The sequence below is a fragment of the Hylobates moloch genome, unplaced genomic scaffold (assembly GCF_009828535.3).
Source record: "Hylobates moloch isolate HMO894 unplaced genomic scaffold, HMol_V3 SCAFFOLD_23, whole genome shotgun sequence".
Lineage (NCBI taxonomy): Eukaryota > Metazoa > Chordata > Mammalia > Primates > Hylobatidae > Hylobates > Hylobates moloch.
Window position 1 is genome coordinate 33,065,749 of NW_026652298.1, and position 27,166 is coordinate 33,092,914.

Genomic DNA, 27,166 nt, shown 5'->3' on the forward strand with positions numbered 1-27,166 from the left:
AAAAAAAAAAAAAAAAAAAAAAAAAAAAAGAGTTGGCAGTACTTGATTTTTGTTTTGCTGTATGTGTTTTGTTTTCCAAATAAAGGTGACTTTGATGAAAATCTTGGGGTGACTATTCAAATAAGAAGAGAAATGAAGTCCATAAGATTTTGAAATAAATAAAGATGAGACAAACAAATGAAAAAACATTTCATGCTCATGGATAGGAAGAATCAATATTATATAAATGGCCATACTGCACAAAGCAACTAACAGATTCAATGCTATTCCTATCAAACTACCAATGCCATTTTTCACAGATTTAGAAAAAACTATTCTAAAATTCATATGGAATCAAAAATAGAGCCAGAATAGCCCAAACAATCCTAAGCAAAAAAAAAAAAAAAAAAAAAAAAACAAAGCCGGAGGTATCACACTACAAAATTTCAAACTATACTGAAAGCCTACTAAAACCAAAACAGCACTGCACTCGTACAAAAACAGACACACGAACCAACGAATCAGAATAGAGAACCCAGAAATAATGCCACACTCCTCTAATGTGTGTCAACTGTCTAATCTTCCATAGAGCTGACAAAAATAAGCAATTGGAGAAAGACTCCCTATTCAGACGTGGTGTTGGGATACGGGCTATCCGTACGCAGAGGAATGAAACTGAATCCCTACCTATAACTATATACAAAAATTTACTCAAGATGGATTAAAGACTTAAATGTTAGACCTCAAATTGTAAAAATCCTGGGAAATACCCTTCTTGACATCAGCCTTGGCAAATAATTTATAGCTAAGTCCTCAAAAGCAACTGCAACAAAAAACAAAAATTGACAAGTGACACCTAATTTTTTTTTTTTTTAAGATAGAGTTTCGCCCTGTCACCCATGCTAGAGTGCAATGGCGCGATCTCGGTGCACTGCAGCCTCCCCTTCCCAGGTTCAAGGGATTCTCCTGCCTCAGCCTCCCGAGTAGCTGGGATTACAGGCGTGCGCCACCGCACCTGTAACAATACAAAATTATCCAGGTGTGGTGGGACTAGAAGAATCACTTGAACCTGGGACGGGGAGGCTGCAGTGAGCAGAGGTCGTGCCACTGCACTCCAGCCTGGGCAAGACAGAGCAAGACTCCATCTCAAAATAAAAGAAAAAAGAAAATGTCTTTAAGGCTGGGCGCAGTAGCTCAAGCCTGTAATTCCAGCACTTTGGGAGGCCAGGGCAGATGGACCACCTGAGGTCAGGAGTTCGAGATCAGCCTGGCCAACATGGTGAAACCCCATCTCTACTAAAAATGCAAAAATTAGCCGGGTGTAGTAGCAGGTGCCTATAATCCCAGCTACTCCAAAGGCTGAGGCAGTACAATTGCTTGAACCTGGGAGGCAGAGGTGGCAGTGAGTTGCGCTCATGCCACTGCACTCCAGCCTGGGCAACAAAGCCAGACTCTGTCAAAAAAAAAAAAACCTCCTGAGCTCAAGCAATCTGCCCACCTTGGCCTTCCAAAGTGCTAAGATTACAGGCGTGAGCCACCACACATAGCCGCCAATTTTCTTTATAGAACCAGTCACTCCCCATTGCCCCCCTCCCCAGTCTATTTTAAATGGAATCATACAATATGTGACCCTTTCTCTGTTTGGCCTCTTTCACTTAGCGTGGTGTCTCTGAGGTCGATCACATCTTAGTATGTGTCAGTACTTCATTCTTTTTTATAGTGGAATAATATTCTATCATATGGGTCGATCGCATTTTGTTTATTTGTTGATGGACATGTTTCCACTTGTCATACAAGATGACAAGATATATCATCTTGTATATACAGCGTTATCAGAACACAGCCTTGTCCATTCATTCACACGCTCTCTGTGGCTTCTTCCACACTACAACAGCAGAGTCAAGTGGTTGTTATAGAGTCTAAAAAAGGTACTATCTAGCCCTTTACATAAAAAGTTTTCCAGACTAGAAACTAGAACCCTGGTCTAGTTCATCCAAGTCCCCAAACAGCTAGTTTTAGGTGAAGGAACCAAGCCAAACTAACCACCTGCCCGTCCCTCCGCAAACCAAGTTCTTCTCCTTGTTTCCTTGTGTTATAAATGGAACCAACGTCCTCCCATTACCCTATGCAAGAGTTCAGAAGTCATCCTTGATATCTCCCATCATCTTTCACATCCAGTCAAGCCAATTCCTGTCCAATCTACATCCTATATTTTCCTTGACTCCATCTTTTTCTTCCATCTCTCCATTCCCTACCACCACCCTAGGTTAGCCACCACCATTTTTCACCTAGATCCAGAGAACAATGCCTTACAGTGTCCTTACACTCCTACTCTTAACTTCCCCCTTCCAGCCCTCAAACTCTTCCCACAGCGCAGCCAGAATTTTTTAAAAAACAAGTATCACCATTTCGCTTGAAACTGCCCAATGACTCCCCATTGCCCTCATGATAAAGTCAAAATTCCACAACATGGTGGTTTAAAAATCCTGTATGGGCCAAGAGTGGTGGTTCATGCTTGTCATCTCAGCACTTTGGGAGGCCAAGGCAAGAGGATCACTTGAGGCCCGCAGTTTGAGACTGGCCTGGACAACATGCCAAGACCTCATCTCTACAAAATATTTAAAAATCAGCCAGGCTTGTTGGACCGTGCTACTCGGGAGGCCAACTCCCAGCTACTCCCAGCTACTCGGGAGGCCAAGGCAAAAGGATCACTGGAGTCCGGGAGTTCAAGACTGCAGTGAGCTATGATTGCACAACTGCACTCCAGCATGGGCAACAGAGCAAGACATTGTCTCTATAATAAATAAATTTTTAAAAATAAAATAAAAATAAATAAATGAAACCTCTGCACCATGTGGCCACTGCTGAGGTTCACATGGGGGCTCTGTCTCCTTCTTTCTTTTTGTTTTGTTTTGTTTTTGGAGACAGAGTCTTGCTCCGTCGCCCAGGCTGGAGTGCAGTGGCGCGATCTTGGTGGCTCACTTCAACCTCCACCTTCCCAGTTAAAGCGATTCTCCTGCCTCAGCCTCCCGAGTAGCTGGGACTATAGTAGCGTCCCACCATGCCCAGATTATTTTTTGTATTTTTAGTAGAGATGGGGTTTCACCATTTTAGCCAGGATGGCCTCAATCTCCTGACCTCATGATCCGCCTGCCTCTGCCTCCCAAAGTGCTGGGATTACAGGCGTAAGCCACCACGCCTGGCCCTGACTCCTTCTTTCTAGAAAGAGACCCAACTGAGAAAAAGATGAGGGATGCGGGCAAATGGAGGTGCATTGCTGATGGAGTGAACTGGGTAACTCAGCCTAGATGTGAGGCTGTATTCAGACTTCTTTCAACTTTTCCATGTGAGATGAACTTCCCTATACTGGGAAAAAGGAGATCAGAAAATGGAGCAGAGACCATTTTCCCCCCACCCCCGCAGGAAGGGATGGGAGTCAGTGTGGAAGGCTGGGCTTGGGTGTAGGGAGGACGAGACCTTTGATCCTCCACAGATAAAGCATGAGCAAAGAAAACTGAGAAGTTCGAGCAGTTTTGTAAAATCTTCCACCATGGAGAGCTCCACGGGGTAAGAGGTCGCATCTATTTTAAATTTTTTTATTACTTTTCAAAATTTTTGTGGGTACATAGTAGGTGTATCTATTTATGGGGTATATGGGGTACATGAGATGTTTTTATGCAAACATGCCATGTAGCATCTTGAAGTGTCTATGAGCAAGAACTTTGAAGCCAGTCTACCTGGGTTCAAATCCTGGTGCTGCCACTGACCAGCTTTGTGACCTCAGACATCCTGCTCAACCCCTCTGGGCCTCGGCTTCGTCATCTGTCAAGAGAGGGTGATTAATGGACATACCTCTCGGTTTCTTGTGAAGTTAAACACATATCTACCCTGTGATCAACACTGGGAGAAAAACACCCAGGTGGAGGAGGAAGCAGGTTTATTTGAAAGGAAAATTATGACATCTAAGTGGGATGTGATATTTGTTTCCTGTAGCTCCTGTCACAAATTTCCAGAAACTGGTGGCTTACAACAAACCAACAGAAATTTATTCTCCGGCCAGGCTCAGTGGCTCATACCTGTAATCCCAGCACTTTGGAAGGCCAAGGTGGGCCGGTCACTTAAGACCCAATCACTGAAGCCCAGGATATTGAGACCAGCCTGGACGACATGGAGAGACCCTGTCTGTACCAAAAAAAAAAAAAAAAATTACCCAAGTGTGGTGGTGTGCACCTGCAGTCCCAGCTATTGGGAAGGATGATGTGGAACGATTGCCTGAGCCTGGGAGGGAGAGGCTGCAGTAAGGTGTGAAGGCACGACTGTACTCCAGCCTGGACAACAGAGCCAGACCTTGTCGAAGGAAGGACGGAAGGAAGGAAGGAAGGATGGATGGATGGATGGAAGGAAGGAAGGAAGGAAGGAAGGAAGGAAGGAAATAAAAAAAGTATTCTCTCACAGTTCTGGAAGCCAGAAGCTGGAAATCAATGTGTTCCCAGGGTTGGTTCCTTCTGCAAGCTCTAAGGGGAGTGTGTGTCTCTTGCCTCTCTGCAGCTTCTGGGGGCTGCTACAGTCCTGGGTGCTCCTTGACGTGTAGGCCCCTCACCCTGATCCCTGCATCTATCGTCACCCCATCATCATCTGGTGTTCTCTTCTGCATCTTCTCCTCTTTTTTTTCTTTTTTTTGAGACAGAGTCTTGCTCTCTCGCCCAGGCTGGAGTGCAGTGGCGCGATCTCGGCTCACTGCAAGCTCTGCCTCCCGGATTCACGCCATTCTCCTGCCTCAGCCTCCTGAGTAGCTGGGACTACAGGCGCCTGCCACCAAGCTCGGCTAATTTTTTTTGTATTTTTAGTAGAGACGGGGTTTCACCGTGGTCTCGATCTCCTGACCTCGTGATCCACCCGCCTCGGCCTCCCAAAGTGCTGGGATTACAGGCGTGAGCCACTGCGCCCGGCCTCTTCTTCTCTTTTTATAAGGACACCAGTCATTGGATTTAGGGCCTACCCAGATAATCCAGGATGATCTCATCTTGAGATTCCTAATCGAACTACATCTGTAAAGCCCCTTTCTCCAAATAAAGTCCCATCCACTGGTTCTGGGTGGACATATCTTTTCGGGAGACTAACATTTAGCACACGACAGATATTCAACAGTTACCCCAGGCAGGGACTGCTGTGTTTTGCATGCTGTAGAATAGCTAACGTTTACTAGGTGTTTGCTTTGTGCCCGACACTATGCAAACTGATTTCCACCCATTACTTCATTTTTCCCACTCACAATTTCCTCCATCTCAGCATGTGAAAGTGTAGCTGTCCCTTCCCCAGGCCCTCAGTGCCTGCAGAACAATGAAACCTTCCTCTACTACCATCCATTCTCCTTTGATCATTCATAATTTCATCACTTTAAAGGATAGAAGTAATAGCCCTGCTTCAAAAAAGGCAATCCTTTTATCTTCTCCGAAGCTTTTATTCGGCATCAGCGAGGTACAAGATTGCAGAACCTAACTGTGATTTGTTTCTTTAAAGTTATTTTAACAATGCTAGGTGTGGCATTTGCCTGTTTGGGTGGAGGGGGGTGGAATAAAAACAAGTAAAAAAACAAACAAACAAACAAACTTGCCCAAGCTTGGGGATTTTCAACAATACTTGGTGCCGAGTAGAAGTAATAGTAATTAAAGAATAATGACAGCAGCAATCACAACTGGCATTCATTTATTGAGCATTTACTATGTGCCAGGTACTCCTATAAGCACTTTACATGCATACTCATTTCAAGCCCTCAACAACACATATGGTAGGTACTAAAATTATTCCCATTTTACAAATGAGGAAGCTGAGGCTTACTAAGGATAAGGCACTTGCCTTGAGTTACAGAGCTAGTAACGGGTGGAGCTGAGATTTAAAATCAGGAAGTCTGACTACAAGAACACTGCATTCTAGTTGGCATGTATTCTAGCATGTGTTAGAAATAATGTTCAAAATCCTAAGGAAATTGAACACTCAAACAAAGGATTTTCAGTAAAGTAATTTTATTTTTGTTTAGAGGGGTGCTTCACCTTGGCCAGTCACCATGAGAGCACAACTGAACAAAGGGGCACGAGAGCCATTCTTCCTGACGCAAGTGCTGCCTGTGTGCCCTTTCCCCATTGGCCGGAGTCGGGCCACACAATCTAAACTAGTCCTGGTTGGCTAAACATCTGAACTTTCTTTAGATAAGGTGGGCACGTAAGAGAGAGGGGAAAGGGGAAGGGGTGTCTGTAATGAGCTAGAGAAGCTAGTCTTTTTTTCAAATAAGGAAAGGAATGTGAGTTGGTATTAATAACACCTGGTACTGTGGCATGTCTGGGCACATAACAAAGGCAGAAAGGAAAAAAGAAGAGAAAAGGGAAAGGGGGGGTACTAGAATTAAAGAATAAAGGATTGATCAGGCTCTTTGAAGAGAAACCTCATTATATCCCACAGTTTTCCCCTTCTTTTTTTTATAATTCAGTTCCTTTGGTTGTAGGACTGAGGTTCCCATATCCTTGCAGTCTGTATTTCCTAGGGTACTTTCTCGAGTCCTTGCCTATGAGCCTCTCCATCTCAGGGCCAACACATCAAATCCTTCTCATGCTTAGAATCATTCTGATTTCACTTTCTGCTGCATGGAGCTAAATAAGACACAGCCAGTGCCCTATAGGAGCCTATAGCCCAGAGGGCAAGACGGGCAGGTTAAGGAGCACTGACAATTAGCAGGGATTATGGCCTATCATAGAGTGGGTAGGGGGGTGCACAGAGAGTCTACAGGATAGAGAAGCCAGACAGGCTCCTTGCAGATGGTGACACCAGATGTGAGGCTGGATAACCAAGAAGAGTTACACAGACACCAGTGCTGGCTTTCAGGCTGGAGAATCTATGCAGGGGAACCAACCCTTGCACAGACCTAGAGCCAAGAGAGAAGCTAGCAAATGAATCCAATGCTGCAACGAATTAAGAATATTCCTTGGTAATACCTCTCGAGAACACAAAATAGCAAATGCTTATGTAGACCTCACTAAGTGTCTAACACACTTCTGGGCACTTTGTATATATTCCCTCCTTTAATCCTTGCAGCACCCCCAAGAGGTCAGTGCTATTATTATCCACATTTTCAGCCTGTATGAACAGCTTCTTGTGGATGGGCCTTTTTAGGCAGCTGTCAAAGATCCCATTATGTGGTCACCACAAAGAAAATGTTCAAAGTTCTGGCCTTAGTGACTTTCCCTCTCAACGTGCATTTCTGACACCACAGAAAATGTGTTGACATCTGTATGAGTTCATTCTCTCATCGCTATAAAGAACTACCTGAGACTGGGTAATTTATAAAGAAAAGAGGTTTAATTGACTCACAATTCCATAGGCTGTACAGGAAGCCTGGCTAGGAGGCCTCAGAAAACTTACAATCATGGTGGAAGGCAAACGGGAAGGAGGAGCATCTTACATGACCAGGGCAGGCAGAAGAGAGAGAGCCAAAGTGTGGTCCAGAGGTCATGCTCTAACTATTCTAGCCCCCTGCCCTTCCAGCCCCACCAACAATGTCTGCTCCTTATGTTTAATTTTTACATTCTGTATAGCATGAGGAAGAAACAAGGTACCTTTAGAACTGGTCTACAAGCAGATGTTGATATAGTCTGGATTTGTGTCCGCACCCAAATCTCATGTCAAATTGTGGGGAGGTGCCACACGCTTGTAAACAACCAGATCTCATGAGAGCTCACTCACTATCACGAAAACAGAAATCCGCCCCCATGATCCCATTACCTCCCACCAGGTCCCTCCTCCAACAATGGGGATTACAATTTGCCATGAGATTTGGGTGTGGATACAAAGCCAAACCATATCAACATCTGCTTGTAGTCCAGTTCTTTTTGTTTGTTTGTTTGTTTGTTTGTTTGAGTCAGAGTCTCATTCAGTTGCCTAGACCGGGGTGCAGTGGCACTGTCTCAGCTCAGTGCAACCTCTGCCTCCCAGGTTCAAGCGATTCTCCTGCCTCACCTCCTGAGTAGCTGGGATTACAGGCACACACCACCATGCCTGGCTAATTTTTTTGTATTTTTAGTAGAGACGGGGTTTCACCATGTTGGGCAGGCTGGTCTCGAACTCCTGACCTAATGATCCACCCACCTGGTCCTCCCAAAGTGCTGGCATTACAGGCATGAGCCACTGCGAAGCCAACCAGTTCGAAAGGTAGCTTTTTTCCTCCTTATGCTACACAGAATGTAAAAATTAAACGTAAGGAGCAGACGTTGATGGTGGGGCTGGAAGGGCAAGGGGCCAGAATGGTTACAGCATGACCTCTGGGCCACACTTTGACTAGAGTTACTAATCCCAGCCCCACTGCACGACCTCAGAGAAGCAACTTTGCCTCTCTGTGCCTTGGTTTCCCATCTGGTATAATGGGGGCAATCATCAGGTTGTTGTGAGATTGAATGACTTGATGTAGTATGGCAGTGTTCAGCAAACTCTCTGTAAAAGGCAAGATACCAGGTTGCTGCAGAAGTAATTGTGGGGCCAGGCACAGTGGCTCACACCTATAGTCCCAGCACTCTGGGAGTCTGAGGCGGGTGGATCACCTGAGGTCAGGAGTTTGAGACAAGCCTGGCCAACATGGCAAAGCCCTGTCTTTACTAAAAATACAAAAATTAGCTGGGCGTGGTGGTGCGTGCCTGGAATCTCAGCTACTTGAGAGGCTGAGGCAAGGGAATCGCTTGACCCAGGAGGTGGAGGCTGCAGTGAGCCAAAATCACGCCATTGCACTCAACCCTGGGCAACAAAGTGAGACTCCACCTCAAAAAAATAAAAATAAATAAATAAAGGCTGTTCTCTTTCCACAGCTCCAAAGCTACCCAGCTGTTTTGATATTGACAAGATCCCCTAGAGAAAGGCTTTGCAGTATCTGTCCCAGCAGTAGAGATGCCTCCATAAAGGCATAGATGGCCAGCTGTCTCAGGCCAGGACCGCATGAGCAGACCCTGAAACAAGGATTTCAGTGCAAGTGGGTTATTAAGGAGGGGATCCCAGGAAACATCAACAAAAGGAGTGGGAAAATGAGACAGGGAAGGTGGGACAGGCCATTGAGGATGTATATTAAGCAAAACACCCTGCGTGCAAACTGGAGCCCCATGTGACTGGGGAACTTTAGACAGAAAGTGCACAGCACATGTCAGCTTTCCATTTAAGGGTGAGGGTCTGCAGTGTGATCTACCAACTCCCAGCCCCGCTTGGCTAAGGGCTGCTTCTACAGGTGTCAATGTTCTGACACTTCCAGCCTTCCCCATATGCAGATAGATCATGCTATTAGCCTGAAAGTCCCTGCAGATAGAAGGCCAAGAAGATGAAGGCACATCAAGGTAGATGCTGAAGAATGAGCAGAGGAACTGATAATCTTTGCCACACCAGCAACAGGAAGACAATCTAGTGGTCAACTGGTCCACCTCTTAATAGGTACAGAAGAGGATATGTGGTCTATTTTGGACTGAGCACTGATTCAGGCAACTGTGAGCTGTGATTTTCTTTTTTTGTCTGTTTGGTGTTTTTGTTTTTTTGGTTTTTTTTAGACAAAGTGTCTCTTTGTTGCCCAGCCAGGAGTCACAATCTCAGCTCACTGCAACCTCCACCTCCCGGGATTCTTGTGCCTCAGCCACCGAAGTAGCTGGGACTACAGGCACCCGCCACCACACCTGACTCATTTTTGTATTTTTTTAGTAGAGACGGGGTTTCACCGTGTTGGCCAGGCTGGTCTTGAACTCCTGACCTCAAGTGATCGGCCTGCCTCAACCTCCCAAAGTGCTGGGATTACAGGCATGAGTCACCACGCCTGGCCACTGTGATTTCCAAACCCTATTTGCTTGATTTTAAGACACCATTGCCTGTAAGACTCACCTTGGATATAATAACAGATTTTCCAGACTTTAAAAAAACCCACTACATGAAGTGAATACAAAAAGCATTCTAATTTCAGATATGTTAAAAAGTTTAAAAGAAAGCATCTCCAACTCTATACAATACGGCTTTGTCCCGCTGTCCCTATAACAGCACTTGTACCCTTCTGACCCTCCGTCCCAATTTGGGCTTAGAAAATAGAGTTATTTTGTTTGAAAATCTGTTCTGGTTCTGAAGTTCTGTGATTTTCTCTTTCCTTGCAGCATCTTCGTCATGGCAACACAATGCCCATTTGCATTTCAAAAACTACCCCTGCCTACTTCACACCTTAAAACAAGAATCGAGATCCCACCTTAATATTTAAAAATAGGCAACTTCAGCCCTTTAGTGTCCAGGTATCCTTTTTTTAGGCGACAAAAGGAGCCACAGTTTCTTGTTCACCATGTCAGCATCTTTAAAATGCACATGTATTCATTAGATGCATTAGGCACTGGCTAATTTTGTTAAAAGGAGAAATAAGAACTAACATTTATTAACGGACTGCTACTCCCAGACACTGCACGAACGGCTGTAGATGTAGCACTTTATGCAATCCCCAAAGCTGATCCCTGAACAAAAGAAACTACATCATAGCCGGGTTAAGTCACTTGACCAAAGCCACATAGCTGGCACGTTGCAAAGCTGAGATAATGCTGGCAAAATTATCTACCATCATACCTTGTATCTTCTCAGGGCTTAATAAATACAAAGGACAAACACAGCCAGAAAACAGAGAGGGAGGAGGTAAAGGGTGTGAGAAGGAATAAAAAAGAGTAGAATTCCATCCTCAAAAGATTATCCACCCCCTAGTGTTGGACCACCTGGTGTTGCTAAGAAACAAGAACATGAACATTCTGCTCTCCAATTCCTAAAGATAGAGACTGGATTGCCCCAAGAAAAGAGGAAGCAACTTTCCTTTTCCTTTGCTTTATCCATCTTTTGTCCTCTTAAATATTCTCTAGCCAACATCAGCCAGCCAAATCCCTTCATTGTGAGAGTTTTTTTTTTAATCTGCTCTCAGTCCATTTAATTTAGCAAGTCACTTTTTATTACTATTTTCCTTTCTCCTTCACTATGGAAAAGTTTTAGGGAAGAGTAAATCTGGCTTCTTTATAATCCTACATTAATCTTTCAGACTTTGTTTTCCCACTGTGGGATAATAAAACCAGCAGCTATACATTAAACTGCCTGAACACAGCTGTCAGAGAGGCATGGTCTGTACAGGGCCAAATGAGGAGGCTCCAGGCTGCCCAAGCCCCTAGCATCTGTGCAATCCCCTGTCATAATTCCACCCTTAAAGATTCATTCCTTTGGTTATTCAAATGCCATCTGTAAAATCACATGATCCTGGGAGAAGTGACACATACCTAATATCTAGGGATTCTTAACCTTTTCATGGTTTAAGGATGAAGGAGGTATGTGGATCACCTGAGGTCAGGGGTTTGAGACCAGCCTTGCCAACATGGTGAAACCCCATCTCTACTAAAAATACAAAAATTACACAGGTGTGGTGGTGAGCGTCTATAATATAATCCCAGCTACTCAGGAGGCTGAGGCAGGAGAATCGCTTGAACCTGGGGGGGCGGAGGTTGCTGCAGTGAGCTGAGATCATGCCCCTTCACTCCAGCCTGAACCAAAGAGAGAAACTCCATCTTAAAAAAAAAAAAAAAAAAGAATGAAGGTTTGGACCCGAGAGGGAGAACCACTGTTTGAATCTGCTATCAGCTGATACCTTGGGAAGTAAGCCAAGGGAAAAGGATTATCTCAAATTTGACTGAAAGTCAACTGATTGTAGACCTTACGTAGCCACATCTACAAAATCCCTTCAAAGTAACACCTAGATTCATGTTTGACTGAATAACTGGTAACTGCAGCCTAGCCAAGTTAACACATTAAACTATCACATATTGTTGTTGTTTATTTTATTTTTTTCTTTTTAGGGACAGTGTCTCATGCTGTTGTGCAGGCTGAAGTGCACTGGCACAATCACAGCTCACTGCAGTATCAACCTCCCAGACTCAAGTGATCCTTCCGCCTCAGCATCCTGAGTAGCTGGGACTACAGGTGCACATCACCATGTCCTGCCAATTTCATTTAAAGTTTTTTGTAGAGATCGGGGTTGGGGGGTGCAGGTGCAGGTCTTGCCATTTTTCCCAGGGTGGTCTCAAACTCCTGCGCTCGAGTGATCCTCCCACCTCAGCCTCCCAAAGTGCTGGGATTACAGGTGTGAGCCACCATGGCTGGCCCCTGTTTGTTTTTTTATAAGGCAGGGAAATAAACAAAAAGGGGGAGTGGTCAGATGTGAAGCCCAAGATCACACCAAGAACTGGATGTTAAGAGTCATATCTCAGGCCGGGCTCGATGGTTCATGCCTGTAATCCCAGCACTTTGGAAGGCCGAGGCAGGTGGATCACCTGAGGTCAGGATTTTGAGACCAGCCTGGCCAACATGGTGAAACCCTGTCTCTACTAAAATATACAAAAATTAGCAGGGCGTGGTAGTGGGTGCCTGTAATCCCAGCTCCTTGGAAGGCTGAAGCAGGAGAATCTGGGAGACAGAAGTTGCAGTGAGCCAAGATCGTGCCACTGCACTCCAGCCTGGGTGACAGAGTGAGACTGTCTCAAAAAAAAAGAAAAAGAGAAGAGCCATATGTCGAATGCTTTAGCTAAGCTAAGGCTAAGTGTGCTTTAGCCTCTACACCTCACTAATCAGATCCCTCCAGGGCTGAGTGGAGGTCGTTCGAGGTTGGCTGTCAGATGCAAAAATCCTGCCACTGCTGCTAAGACTGTGAGCTCTTAACCCCTCCCACCACCTGGGAATAACCTGGTTTGCTCCTTGACCTTCCTATAGGGGCAAGGCCTAGTAGGACACAGCCTAAGAGCCTAAGAGAACTCAGGTCTCCAGTGAGGTCCCCAGGGGAGTGCTAGTCAAAATCAGTTTAATCACTATTTAGGAAAGGCCCCTAACCCTGATTTGGGGAAGGTCATGCCTCAGTTGAACTGTCACACTGGGCCAACTCCTTGGTCCAGCCAGTCAGGACACTGGTGGACACATCATAGAAAAATCTGGTGTCAGCTTCAGTAGACTCATTGGACCATCCACAGTGAGGATTAGGGTTAGATCGATCAGGGTCCCAGCAGGAAATTAGCTCACCACTCCAGTGGGGTGAGATCAACTTGAGCTGAGATGAATAAAGAATTATTTACAAGGAAAAAATGTGCAGGGTGTTGGAAAATCTCCAAGGACAGTGCAGTAATCTGAGGCTTGTGGCAGTGGAGCAGTTACCCTCTTAGGCCTGGAGGGGTGAGGAGGAGGGAGCAATTATCGGAATCTGGACACAGAGAAAGCTGTGAGTGCAGGGTCATAAAGCAGGAGCAAAGACCCTCAGTCAAGGGATGCAACTGACCCCAGACGACCCTGCGAAGAGGGAACAAAGAGAATAAATATCTTGACCTCGTTCCTTCACTCCTACCTCCTGACAATGCTCCCCAGCCCAACCCAACCCAAGCCCTAAGATCAAGGGAACCCTTTGATGTGGTTCATACAGGTCAGCCTCTGAGGGCACAGAGCAGGAGGACAGGGTGGAGTGGACCTAGAGGTACACACAGAGGCACAGTGTCTGACATTGGCCGAATCCTCCCGTAAGCACTTTCATTCACTTCATGTAGTGTAGTTTAGTTGATCCTAACAATTAACACATAAGGCAGGTAATGTTATTGTTCCCATTTTACAGATGAGAAAGATGAGTCTCAGAGGGATAAAGTTGCCTGTGCAGGGCCACACAACTGGGAAATTTGAACCCAGTTCTTCTCTCCTCTTGGCTATTTCCCAGGCTGGCCTAAAAGAGGCTGGAATGAATGTGTCCCCAGAAACCTGAATACCTCTCTGGTTTGTCAGGATCCAGCCAGGACTGATGGTGCTTTAAAACACTGAAGTGTAGTACTACCGAAGGGACTTCAAGAAAACCTGCATACCAGGCTGGGTGCGGCGGTTCACGCCTGTAATCCCAGCACTTTGGGAGGCTGAGGCGGGCAGATCACTTGAGGTCAGGAGTTCGAGAACAGCCTAGCCAACATGATGAAACCCCGTCTCTACTAAAAATACAAAAAGTAGCTGGGCATGGTGGCTGTGCCTGTAATCCCAGCTACTTGAGAGGCTGAGGCAGGAGGATCACTTGAACCCGGGAGATGGAGGTTGCAGTGAGCTGTGATCACGACACTGCACTCCAGCCTGGGTGACAGAGAGAAACTCTGTCTCAAAAATAAATAAATAAATAAAACGTGCATAACATTTTCCAACGGGTAATATAGGTTTGGTTCTAACTGATGTCATTATCACCAATTATTAAGCAGAGATGGTCCCTAGCAAGTGTGTCTCAGGAGCACCATGGAGTCAACTGAGCCTTCACCAATTGGCCCAAGTATCCCCCCAGGGATAGGGTGAGTGAACAAAGCCCGCCCAGCCATCTCTCACCGTTTGGGACTCTGTCCTAGCAAGGGACAAGAGGCTGACATGAAAATGCCCCCCTTCCCTCTGTCCTCTCCCTAAACCAACATCCCTGCCTTCAGCCTCCAAGTGGGGCCAAGATTATGCCCATCCAGGATGAGGGAGCAGGATGGCTTCCTGCCCTCAACCGTCAGCAGCCACAAATCATTACCTGGGACCTATTTGGGGCACCTCATCCCCGGCTAGGATGCCGCAAATGCCCAGATGATGAACACTGATTGCGGTCGAGAGCAGCCCCAGTAAACCGGACACGCCTCAAATATGAGTAGATTCCTTTTCCTAAGGGGTCACCCCAGGGAGGGAGGTGACATGTTCAGGGACAGCAGATACACGTCATGATCATTCTTCCTCTGGGGCTCAGAAAGAGCTCAGTAGTTCATCAGGTTCACAGCAATCAGGCCCATGGTGGCTGAATTTTTTTTTTTTTTTTTTTTTGAGATGGAGTCTCGCCCTATCACCCAGGCTGGAATGCACTGGTACGATCTTGGCTCACTGCAACCTCCACCTCCTGGGTTCAAGCAATTCTTGTGCCTCAGCCTCCCAAGTAGCTGGGACTACAGGCGCCTGCCACCACACCCAGCTAATTTTTGTATTTTTAGTAGAGATGGGGTTTCACTATATTGGCCAGGCTGGTTTCAAACTCCTGGCCTCAAGTGATCCACCCACCTCGGCCTCCCAAAGTGCTGGGATTACAGGCATGAGCTACCATGCCCGGCCAAGGCTGATCATTTATTTGAGGGCAAAGGAGAGAGGCTATGGTGGGTTGGGGCTAAGCTAGGCACTGGGGATACAATGGGGACACAGGCCCTGCCCTCCTGAAGCTTCTAATCCAGAAGAGGAGATGGGTATTAATTGGATATCATGCCAAAGGGTGAGATGTTGCAAAGGGAGATGAGCATTGTGCAGAAAAAACATGAATGGAAAACCTACCAAGATTAGAGGGTAGGGAGGGCTTCCATGAGGAGGTGATGTTTAGATGGAGATTGAAAGGACAAGCTGGAGTTGACTCATTAGGGACAGGGGGGCTGCAGCAGAGGGGGTAGGCCAGGGAGTAGGACAGATGCTACCCACATACCAAGAGCTACCATTCATGGGCATCGGCTCCATGAGAAGGAACGCAGGCAGCTTCTAGGAGCAAAGACCAGCCCCCAGCTGGAAACAGGCACCTCAGTCCTACAATCACAAGGAACTCAAATCAGCCAACAACCTGAACAAGCCTGGAAGTGAATTCATTCCTGGAGCCAACCAAATGGAACGTGGCCCTGCTGACCCCCTGATTTTGACCTCATGAGGCTGTAAGCAGAGGACACAGCTGAGCCAGGCTGTACCTGGTCTTCTGACCTTCAGAACTCTGACATAACAAATGCACATTTTTTAAGTTGCTCCATTCGTGAAAACTGGTTACAGCAGCAAAGGAACATGTATACACTTCCCATACTGTGAGAAGCCCAAGTCATACGGAGAGGCCTGAAGGATGAGGCCCTGTGCTGAGAGAGAAGCCAGGGAACCCTGTGGCCCTGAATCTAGGGATGAAGAAGACCCCTGGGATGTACTGCCCTGCCGAGTCTTCAGATGAGTCCAGCCCCCGCTGCAACTGACCCACAGCTGCAAGAGGGACTCCAAGCCAGAACCACCCCCCTGAACCCACTCAACCCACACAAGTGTGGGAGAGAATGACCCACTGGGATTTTAAGCCACTAAGTTTCACAGCCATAGATAACCAGAAGTGGCTGTTATGAGGATTAAATTAGAGTTAATACCCTAAAGCACATAGAACAGCAAATACTCCGTAAATGTCAGCAAATACCTTTTACTATGATCATTCCCACTTGGCAAGTGAGAAAATCGGGACTCAGAGAGGGATGTGCAGAGCTGGAGGGCAGCACAGCTGGGATCCCAGCCTCATGTCTGCCTGACTCTAGATCCCTGTCCCTCCCATGGCACTGAGCTGGCTTCTAACTCTTTGCGCCTGCTAGAAGGGAAGGTTGTACTTCTCCCATGGCAGTGGGCTTCCATGCTGCCAGGACAATTACAGAATCTGCCCATATCTGACACAGGCTTCCTGCACCCGGTCACCAAGGTGCAGGAGGCTGACAAATGCCCCACCAGGACTCTTACGTCATTAGATTCTCATTTCCTCTTCCAGGCAGCTTCAGGGAAAGGTAGACCAGGCGTGAAGCGTGCAGCTAGCAAGGACGGTCCCTGCTACTCAGCCCTGACTCCCACTACCCCATCTCTGCATCCCAAGAGCCCCGTATAGGAAGCTGTTGTCCCTCGGCCAGCACAGCACCAGGACTGGAGGTTGCCCAGCTGGTGGCTTTGAGCCCTGAGGGCAATTCATCACGTCTACAGGATTCATTTCCATGAGAGTCTGCTGCATCCAGCCTCCTGAACAGAATAGCAATAACCAGGTGCCATCACCGGAAACTGAAACCCGTGCAGCTGACACAGTCCAGAGTCTGCCGCTCCCCAGCTGTGGGACACAGGGCAGGCCCCTTCTCTCCCATAAGACAGAGCCAAAAAACATAGCAAGGAAAGAAATATTCTTTGTTTCTCCTTTTCTCCCCACCCTCCTCTTCCTATCATCCCCTCTCCTCTCATTCCTTTCTCGATTTGTTCCCTTATTCTCTGAGAGCACCGGAGGAAAGGCACGGAGAGCTAGGCTTCCTTCCCTGTCCCCAGTGCTTGTTTCTGCTCCCTCTGCCCTCCAGGCATGCTCCGGACCTGGCTGATCATAAGAACTTGCTGGCCACACTCAGGCCATGGCTGGGATTCCATGACAGCAAATGTCCCCACCGCAGAGACCTCAGAAGTGAGGTTAGGGAAGGAACCACGGACCACGATGTGAAATCTCCTCCCGGCTCTGTCTGGTGACTCTTAAGGTCCCCTTTCTATCCCTGCTTCTGTGTCTAGATCCAGAGAATGAAGACAGGACTTGAATTTTCCACAGGACAGTGGATGAAGAACTGATATGTGGAGATATTAAGTAACATCCCTGTGCTCTTGCAGTTAATCGGTGGCGGTCAGGAATTATCAAACCATTCTGTTCTCCCACCTACCACCCTCCTCCTCCCTCCACCCAGCATTAGATCTGGGCCTTCTCTCCATTCTGTGTTCTGTCAGGGGCCTAAAGATGAGGAATAAACTGTTGGATCCACAGAGACCTTCTCAGATGTGTCCTTGCAGGTCTCGCTTCTCTTCTGGGATGATCACAATGACAATGACATTAAAAAAAAAAAAAAAAAAAAAAAAAACCATGCACAGGAGGAGACACAGTGGTCTAGGGAGAGTGGCAGAGAAAGTCTATAGGCGGCCGGGTGCGGTGGCTCACACCTGTAATCCCAGCATTTTGGGAGGCTGAGGTTGGCAGATCACCTGAGATCAGGAGTTCGAGACCAGCCTGGACAACATGGTGAAACCCTGTCTCTACTAAAAATACAAAAATTAGCCAGCGTGGCGGTACACACTATAGTCCCAGCTACTTGGGAGGCTGAGGCAAGAGAATCGCCTGAATCCAGGAGGCAGAGGTTGCACTGAGCCGAGATCGTGCCACTGCACTCCAGCCTGGGTGACAGAGCAAGACTCCATCTCAGAAAAAAAAAAAAACAAAAAAAAAAAACTCACATCTACCCAACTCCAAAGCCACGGCCCCAGCCTCCGCCCTACTGCGGGCCGCACACCAACCTCCTTTCAAAGCCTGCATTCCCTGATGCTGCTGGAGGCCTAGAAATTTACCCCAAAGCTGGGAGATTTATGCAGCTAATTTCCATTAGGACTAACGGAAGAAAGAAAAGGCCATTTTTCTTGTAATTAGAAGAGAATTCAATCTTCACAGCCAATGCGTCTAATATCTCAGCTTATGTAACAAAAGAAAGAGAATGCAAATGGAGATAATTAGGGGACAGAAAAAACCATTTGGATTACTGGCTGCAGAAGTGATGGGGTGAAGGTACAATTGGGATGGAAATAGTTCTCCGCAGCCAGTCAGGGTGGACTTTAAATGCCCGTCGTCATCAACGCCAGCGCTTGGAGAGGCTACAGAGTGGCAGTTCTGCACATCACTTACAATATCTCCTAACACAAAGGGAATTGTGGAGGAGGGACTATGATTACGCCCATTTCAGAGATAAAGAACTAAGGTTCTGAAAAGCAATATGCCTCACCAATTATCACAAAATGCATCCCATCACTCAGCCTCTATCTAACAGGCGCCTACTTTATGCCAGGCACATAGACGATAGCTCCTCAGCAGCCCAGGATGATCCAGCATCCAAACCCATGTCTGTTTCACACCAAATCCACTTCCCTTCAGAGCAGAAACTTGTTCAATACTTGCCAAATGAATGAATTCCTTCAAAGTTTTTATTCTGCTGCTATTTCTTTGCTGCTGGCAAGAGTTCCCAGCAGAGGGGCATTGGGATGAAACATCACAAGCAGCCGGGGCCTTGCCAGCTCCCATCAGCTCCCTGTGCCTCTGAGACGGGCTGCTTCTGCTGGAGCCAGGCTTCAGGTCTTGTCCTGCAGCCCCAGTGAGCCCCCAATGGTGGCCTGTGTTCAGCAATTACAAAAGGTATGAACTAATGAAGTATTGATACTTGTTTTTAAGGCAGCAAAAATTGCAGGTATTGCAGCAAACTGCAGCCAAGGAGACGGGGAGTGAAGAGTGAAAACCCAGCCCCTCAAGATCCCCCAGCTCTGCCAGTCCTCTGCTTTGCTCCCAGGGACAAGACCAAGGAGCCAGAAGCTGGAAGGGAAGGGGCACAACATACAGGCAGGTGACACACTGTGCCATTGGCATGCCTTGCCTCCTGGGGCCTCTGCAACAGTCCTGGGGCAGAGTTACTGATGCAATTGTACAGATGAGAAAACCAGTGTTCAGAAAGGGTAGGTCCCTTGCCCAGCGTCACACAGCCACTCAGTGACACAATTAGAAATTAAGTTTTTATAACTATAGAACTTGAGTTGTTGGCTTTGCACTAAAAGAAACCCTAAAATACAGACTCTTAGAAGAACTTAATAAACACACCATGCTAAAGAGGCTGTTTTTGTAGTTGTTGTTGTTTGTTTGTTTGTTTGTTTTTTGACGGAGTTTTGCTCTTGTTGCCCAGGCTGGAATGCAATGGCACAATCTTGGCTCACTGCAACCTCTGCCTCCCAGGTTCAAGCGATTCTCCTACCTCAGCCTCCCAAGTAGCTGGGATTACAGGCGCCTGCCACCACGCCTGGCTAAATTTTGTATTTTTAGTAGAGATGGGGTTTCTCCATGTTGGCCAGGCTGATCTCGATCTCCTGACCTCAGGTGATCCACCCGCCTCGGCCTCCAAAGTGCTGGGATAACAGGCGTGAGCCACTGTGCCATGCCAAGGAAACTTTTCTATCCTGCTTTCTATGTTTATAAGAGTAGGTGGACTGCTGGGTGCAGTGGCTCAAGCCTATAATCCTAACACTTTGGGAGGCCAAGGCAGGCGAATCACTTGAGCCCAGGAATTCAAGTCCCGCCTGGGAAACATGGCAAAACCCTGTCTCTAACAAAAATACAAAACAAATTAGCCAGGCATGGTGGTGCGTGCCTATGGTCCCAGCTACTGGGGAGGCTGAGGTGGAGGACCGCTTGAGCCTGGGAGGCGGAGGTTGCAGTGAGCTGAGACTGCACCACCATTCTCCAGCCTGGGTGACATAGTGAAACTCTGTCTCAAAAAAAAAAAAAAAACCGGGCTGTAACTGCAAAACATTCTCCTTCTGTACACGGTATGAACTAGACATCACACCTCCATTTTTGCACAGAAACAATTCCATTCCACTTCTGAGACAGTGGAAGTCCATTAAGGAAGCCATTAAGGAGTCTTTGACAGAGTGACCTAAAAGCACCAATTTCCCCAGGGGTCACTCTCCTGGAGCGACCCAAGGGCCTGGAGGGGCATCTTAGTCCCACACAGCACGTTTAACCTCAATCAAATAATTTGGCACAGCCATTCCTCCAGGCACCTCCCTCTGATGGGCAGGCTATTTCTCAGGACTGTGAGTTTGCATTTTCTACATGAAAGGTGTTATTGTTCATCCCTTCTCAGCTCTGAAATGTCTCAAAAATCTGAAAAGACATTTTCTTTTTTTTTGAGACAGAATTGTTGCCCAGGCTGGAGTGCAGTGGCGCCATCTCGGCTCACTGCAACCTCCGCCTCCTGGGTTCAAGTGATTCTCCTGCCTCAGCCTCCCAAGTAGCTGGGATTACAGGCATATGCCCCCATGCCCGGCTAATCTCGTATTTTTAGTAGAGATGGGGTTTCTCCTTGTTGGTCAGGCTGGTCTCAAACTCCTGACCTCAGGTAATCCACCCACCTTGGCCTCCCAAGGTGCTGGGATTACAGGCATGAGACACCACACCTGACCTGAAAAGACATTTTCTTGGGAGGATCAGAAAATAATTTTGTTTCTAATTTCACAGAGTTTTCTGGGTTTATTTTTTATTTTATTTATTTTTAAGACAGTATCTCACTCTGTCGCCCAGGCTGGAGTGCAGTGGCGCAATGTCAGTTTACTGCAACCTCCACTTCCTGGGTTCAAGCGATCCTCCCACTTCAGCCTCCCAAGTAGCTGTGACTACAGGCACACCACCATGCCTGGCTAACTTCTGGATTTTGTTGTTATTGTTCTTGTTGTTGTTGTTGTTTTGTAGAGATGGGGTTTTGCCATGTTGCCCAGCCCACTCTTGAACTCCTGAGCTCAAGCAATCCTCCACCATGGTCCTCCCAAAGCCCTGAAATCACAGGCAATGAGCCACCATGCCCAAACTCAGAGTTTTCTACAAGCCTAATTGTATTCACTTGTGTTCACCCGACCTTCCTTCTACACACAAACTTCCAGATGTTGAAATAGCTACCTGTAACGAACATCGACTGTGTGCTAAAGGTTTTATGGTAACAGTTTCGTTGAATCTGCAAAACAGCCCCATGAGGTCCATGCTATTATCATCACCCCACTGTGGAAACAGGAAGACTGAGACCTAGAGAAGTCCTATATCACCAGGTCAACCTAGCAGGAAGCTGGCATCTGAGCCCAGAGCTCAAGGTCGTAATCATTATACTGTATGACCTCCTTGCTTTTCTCACTCAAAACCTTCAGGGCCTTAAAGGAAGCTACCATCAAGCGCAGTTTATGCTGGAACCAAAAATGGTGGCCAGGGTTCTATGCTGAGGATCAGGGAGTCCAGAATCAGGAACCAGCCTCACTTGAGTTTACCATGTAATTGGAGACAAGTCACCAGCTCCCATTCTGCATCCCCAACAGGTTCTCACATGTGGCCCCCATTACTTGTCGACCCTCATCTCCTGCTTCTCTCTACCTTCTTCTTACATGCCAGAAACAGCTAACTGCTCCTAGCTCCCTGTGTCCACTAAATTCCTTGTGCTGTAGTGCCTTGGCCCAAGTAGCTCCTGTCACCTCCCATGCCTTTCCTACGTTCTCTACCTGAACTCATTTTTCAAGTCTCTGCTACGAGGTCACTGTCGAGAGCTACTCAGAATCTTGAGGAGGTCTAAATTTAAAACAGAATTGGAAATGCATCAGTGCAGGTAGAAGACAGAAAATTGGGGATGGGACAGGTGCAGTGGCTCATACCTGTAAGCTCAACACTGTGAGAGGCTGAGGTGACAAGACTGCTTGAGGCCAAGAGTTCAAGACCAGCCTGGGCAACACAGTTAAACCCTCTAAATAAAAAAATAAAAAATTAAAAAATTAAAAATTAAATAAAAAATAAAAATTACGCCAGGCACAGTGGCTCATGCCTATAATCCCAGCACTCGCCGAGGTGGGCGAATCATCTGAGGTCTGGAGTTCGAGACCAGCCTGGCCAACATGGTGAAACCCCATCTCTATTGAAAATACAAAAAAATTAGCCCAGTGTGGTGGCTCATGACTATAATCCCAGCTACTCAGGAAGCTGAGGGAGGAGGATCATTTGAACCCAGGAGGCGGAGGCCGCAGTGAGCCGAGATCGCAACACTGCATTCCAGCATTGGTGACACAGCGAGACTCTGTCTCAAAAATAAATAAACACATACATACATACATACATACAAAATAAAAATGAGTGCATATTCTCCCTCCACAAAGCAAAACATCTTGTTAGGACATAGATTTGTTTGGGTTGTCTATTGCCAAGTGGCCAACTATTCCAAAACTTAATGGCTTAATACAACAGTGCTTTATTTTACTCACGAGTTTATAGGTTGAGTAGGGCTCAGTGAAAACAGCTCATCTCCATTCCAGGTGGCATGCACTGGGGTAGCTAGATGGAGAACTAAACCAACTCGTACGGCTGGCAAGTTGGTGCTGTCTATCAGCTGGGACCTCAGCCAGGGCTATGGGCTGGGGACCTCAGTCTTCCTCACATGGGCCTCTCCACAGGACATTTGGGCTTCCTCACAGCATGGTGGCTGACTTCCAAGATGGAGCACAAGGCAGATGTGCATGGCATTTTTATAAGCTAGCCTCAGAAGTCACATACCATCACTTCTACGTTCAGTTGGTCAAGACAGTCCCCAAGACCCAATCAGATTCACAGGGAGGGCACAAAAATTACAACTTATTGGGGATGCCAAGGCCATAGCACCGCATGTGCGACAGGAGACCTTATTGTAATCATCTACGGAAAATACAATCTGCCACAATTTGCACGTGGCTTTTCATAACCTCCAGCTAATTGTTTTAGGATTTCTCATTATTTCCCACACCCTCTGAGAGGAGCCAATGCCAGAAAGAAGCAACATCCAGGTGACCCAGAATATTGGATGCACAATGGTGAACTTCCGGATGTCTTAGGGAATATCAAAGGCTACGGCAAAGCCCCAGGCAAGATAAGATCAAAAGCCTTTACTTCTGTCTTTTTTGTTTTGTGGGTTGCCATAGTGATGGCAAGGGTAAAATTTGAGAGGCAACTGTAGACATTATCATGATAGTGGCTCTTACAAAATCTGCACCTAAGTTCAACACACACACACACACACACACACGCACACACACACACACACACACACACGGGATCAGGGCATGTAGAACCAAGTATTGCAAGGACTGGTACTCAAAAAAAAATTAACTAAGTTTTCTAAAATTCTGCTGGTTGTAATGCCTCTGTCTTTTTAGCTGATCTTGACACCCCAAAGAGACACAGCTACTAGGATGGTAGGTTCCCTGGGAATTCTTCTCTGCTCCTTCAAATAAAGCTGTGTTCTGCCTCTCAGCTTCCATAACCAGCTTGTTCTTTTCTTTGTCACAGCCTATATTGGTCTGCACTCTAATCAGCTATGCACCTGTCTGTCTCCTTCATGGGATGGAGATGACTTCAGAAAAGGGATCCCCATCACGTAGCACAATGCCTAGTCACACAGCAGGTGCTCAACAGATGTTGTGAAACTGACTTAACCATCTCTAGCTCTTTTTTCCCGCAGTGCATTTGTCAACTTAGCATCTTCATTGTTTTGGATCCTTGAGGGACACTGAACTGCTGTGAAGGGAGTGAGTGCTGCGGTACACATGCTAATTCAACTTTGCCCTATTGTTGGACAGTGGAATGATTTCCTTTTTTTCCCATTGTAAATAATGCTATGATGAGACATGGATGAATAAAACCTTATCTGCATTTCAGATTATTCCCTAAGGCTCACTTCCAAGTTTGGAAACTACTGGATGAAAGGATAGAGACATGCTGAAGGCTCTTAATTCAAGCCAGAAAATTGTTCTTCAAAAAGACAGCAATTTGCATTCTGTAGCTGCATTTTAACATGACAGTGATACTAATAGTAATAATATCAGTAATAATAACAGCAATGTAATATAGTACCCAACAAGTGCCATATATCCTTCTAAGCTCTTGATATTAGTTATCTCAGTTAATCCTCTTAACAGTCCTATAAATAAAGCATGATTATTATCTCCATTTATAGATAGGGAAACAGGGACAAAAATTGTCCTTGCCCAGAGACACACAACCAAGATGTCAGACCAAGCTACAAACCCAAAAAGCCCTAAGACAGAAGCATGACAGCCTCATCACCTTCCTTCCTCACGATGGTTAAAGAGAAAGCAGGTCAGACATCCCTTCCATAACCCATATAAGGCCATTAAGCAATCTTCCATCTTCCATTTCTGCAAAGCCAATTGGGTGTCACCAGTGAATGTTGGCCCTGAGCCTTCGGTTACGTTACCTAGAGGCAGAGTCTGAGATGGGAACTGGAGAGTGTGATCTGTTGAGGAAGGGTTCTCGAGAGAAGTGAGAGGGAAGCAGGAAGGGATAGTGGAATAAGTGAGCAAGGATATGGCTTCAGGTCAAGTTCACCTGGCCTGATCCTGGTGGGGATTCTGCAGCAGTAATCAAATGACAGGGGCTGAGCACCGTATCTCACGTCTTTAATCCCAGCACTTTGGGAAACCATGGTAGGAGGATTGCTTAAGGCCAGGAGTTTGAGATCAGCCTAGGCAACACAGTGAGACCCTCCCTATCTCTACAAAAAAAAAAAAAGAGAGAAAAAAAGAAATTACTCATCTATAGTCCTAGCTACTCAGGAGTCTGAGGCAGGAGAATCACTTGAGCCCAGGAGCTCGAAGCTGCAGTGAGCTATGATGCACACCATTGCACTCCAGCCTGGGCAATAGAGCAAGATCCTGTCTCTAAAAAAAAACAAACAAAAAAAATGACAGGGACCTCCCCAGTTTGACTCAGAGGTCCAACCTTTATACCTAGGGTGTCAGTCATTGGCTGAGTGCTGTCCCTGCAGATGACGGAGTATGACTTCCCAAGGTGAGGTGGCTCCTGTCAGGAAAGTGCAGTTCCCTGGAGACAATTCCCTGGACAGCTGTGAGCTCTTAGCAGCCAACATGCACAGCAGCTTGAAGATGGATTTCCCAGCTGATGAAGGGAAGCCGGGCAGGGCACCAGCAGAATCTACTGCACCTTCCATGCTTCCTACATAAACCAATAACCTAAACTCAATCATCCCAAACGGTTTTTCTTCCCCTCTCTGAGTTGCACCATAGACATATTGCTAAATGAGACTTCCCTATAAGTGAAATGGGAAAGTTCCCTGACTTCCCTCATAGGACGTGCAACAGGGGTGTGGCTTCTCTGTTCAGCCGCGATGCACACTCAAACCCCTCATGGGAAGGGGAGCACACAGATGGGCAGGGGCAGGAGCCAGGGCAAACACCCCTGGGCTACTGCCCCATGGCAGCGTCCAGGGTTCAGTGTCTGCGACTCCCAAAGCCCAAGAGGGCGTGTGTTACAGTGCACTCTTTTAGCTTGCTGCCCGCAGGTGACTTAATAGTTAACCAGCTCAGTGGACCCTCTGCCTTTTTCCAAGGGTAGAAGGCCAGTGTAACAGCTTTCTGTATCCCGAGCTCTTGTCTGGCATCCAGGAAAAATGAGGTCACACATTAACTTGAAGGATGAATACGGGGGTTTTACTGGGTGGTGGAGGTGACTCTCAGTGGGATGAATGGGGAGCTGGAAAGGGGATGGAGTGGGAAGATGATTGCTCCCTGGAGTTTGGCCATCCAGTAGCTGATCCCCTCTCTGACCATCCCCAGCTGAACACCTGTCAGCATTCAGACTCCTTCTCTTCTCTCTGCTGTGCCATTCTACAGTTCTTCTGCTCTTCTGTTTGTCTCCTTGTGGAGCCTGGGTTATATATGGGTATAGGATAGGGGGGCATGGTGGGCCAAAAGGCAACTTTTGGGCACAAAAACAGGAATACCTATACTCATTTAGGACCACGCATTTCCAGGATTGAGGGTGGGGCCTTTCCCAGGGAACCACCCTCTTCTAACCAGTATTTCCCTGTCTCCTGTCTGTATAAGTGTCCCTCACTGAGCTCAGAGAAAATGCTGATGGCACAAGAGTGGAAGTGTGAGACTCCAGGGAAACAGAGACAAAGTGAATGCATGTTATAATGCTTCATCTTTGGTGAACTTCAATGTGGGTCAGAAAAGAAGGAATTCTTCAGGAGGATGTTTGGAACGTAGCCCTCCAGAAGCAAGCCCAAGGAGGAGAGAGGAGAAGGAATTATGGCTCCCCACGGTCCTGTCCCAAGCCACATTCCCCACCTACTAGTTCCTCGCTGGAATTTAAGGAAACAAGGATGAATCAGAGACAGGCCCAGCTGTGACAGAGCTCAGTGCATAATGAAGAACACAGAGGCACAAGCGACCTCAATGTAGATTCACAGGGTGCCAGGAGCACAGAGGAGGGGCAGCCACTGCAGTGGGACAGGAGAGGTCCACAAGGGCTGCAGAAGACCTTGACATCATACCCGAGTCCTGATATTTGGTGGGCCAATGGAAATTACCTGGGGATAGCAAAGGGAGGAAAGGACATTCCAGACAGAGGAAGCCACACATGCAAAAGGCAGGAGGCCTGATCCAGCATGGGGGCTTCCACAAAAGCCCATTTTACAGGAGAGAAAACTGAGGTTCAGAGGAGTGAAGCAGCTCCCCACAAAGGCACATTAATAATGATAAAAGTAAAACTTCAGCCAAATCAAATGTGAAGGAGTTTAATTCAGCAATGAATGATTTGCGAATTGGGCGGCCCCCAGAATCGGAACAGATTCACAGAGACTCCAGCGCAGCCACGTGGTGGAAGATTTATAGACAAAAAAACAAACAAACAAACAAACAAACAAAACAAAAAAGGGAAATGACGTACAGAAATCGGCAGTGAGGTACAGAAACAGCTGGAGTGGTTACAGGTTGGCGTTTG

At 46.8% G+C, this 27,166-nt stretch overlaps 1 protein-coding gene across 1 annotated transcript in view; it reads left to right on the forward strand.

The window, feature by feature from the left end:
* Positions 1 to 611: 611 nt before the first annotated feature.
* USP7 (ubiquitin specific peptidase 7) overlaps positions 612 to 27,166 on the forward strand; it is a 238,225-nt gene continuing 211,670 nt past the window's right edge. The window contains exon 1 of the mRNA XM_058433875.1: positions 612 to 617. The gene's annotated coding sequence lies outside the window, so the exon portion shown is untranslated. The remainder of the gene's footprint in view (positions 618 to 27,166) is intronic.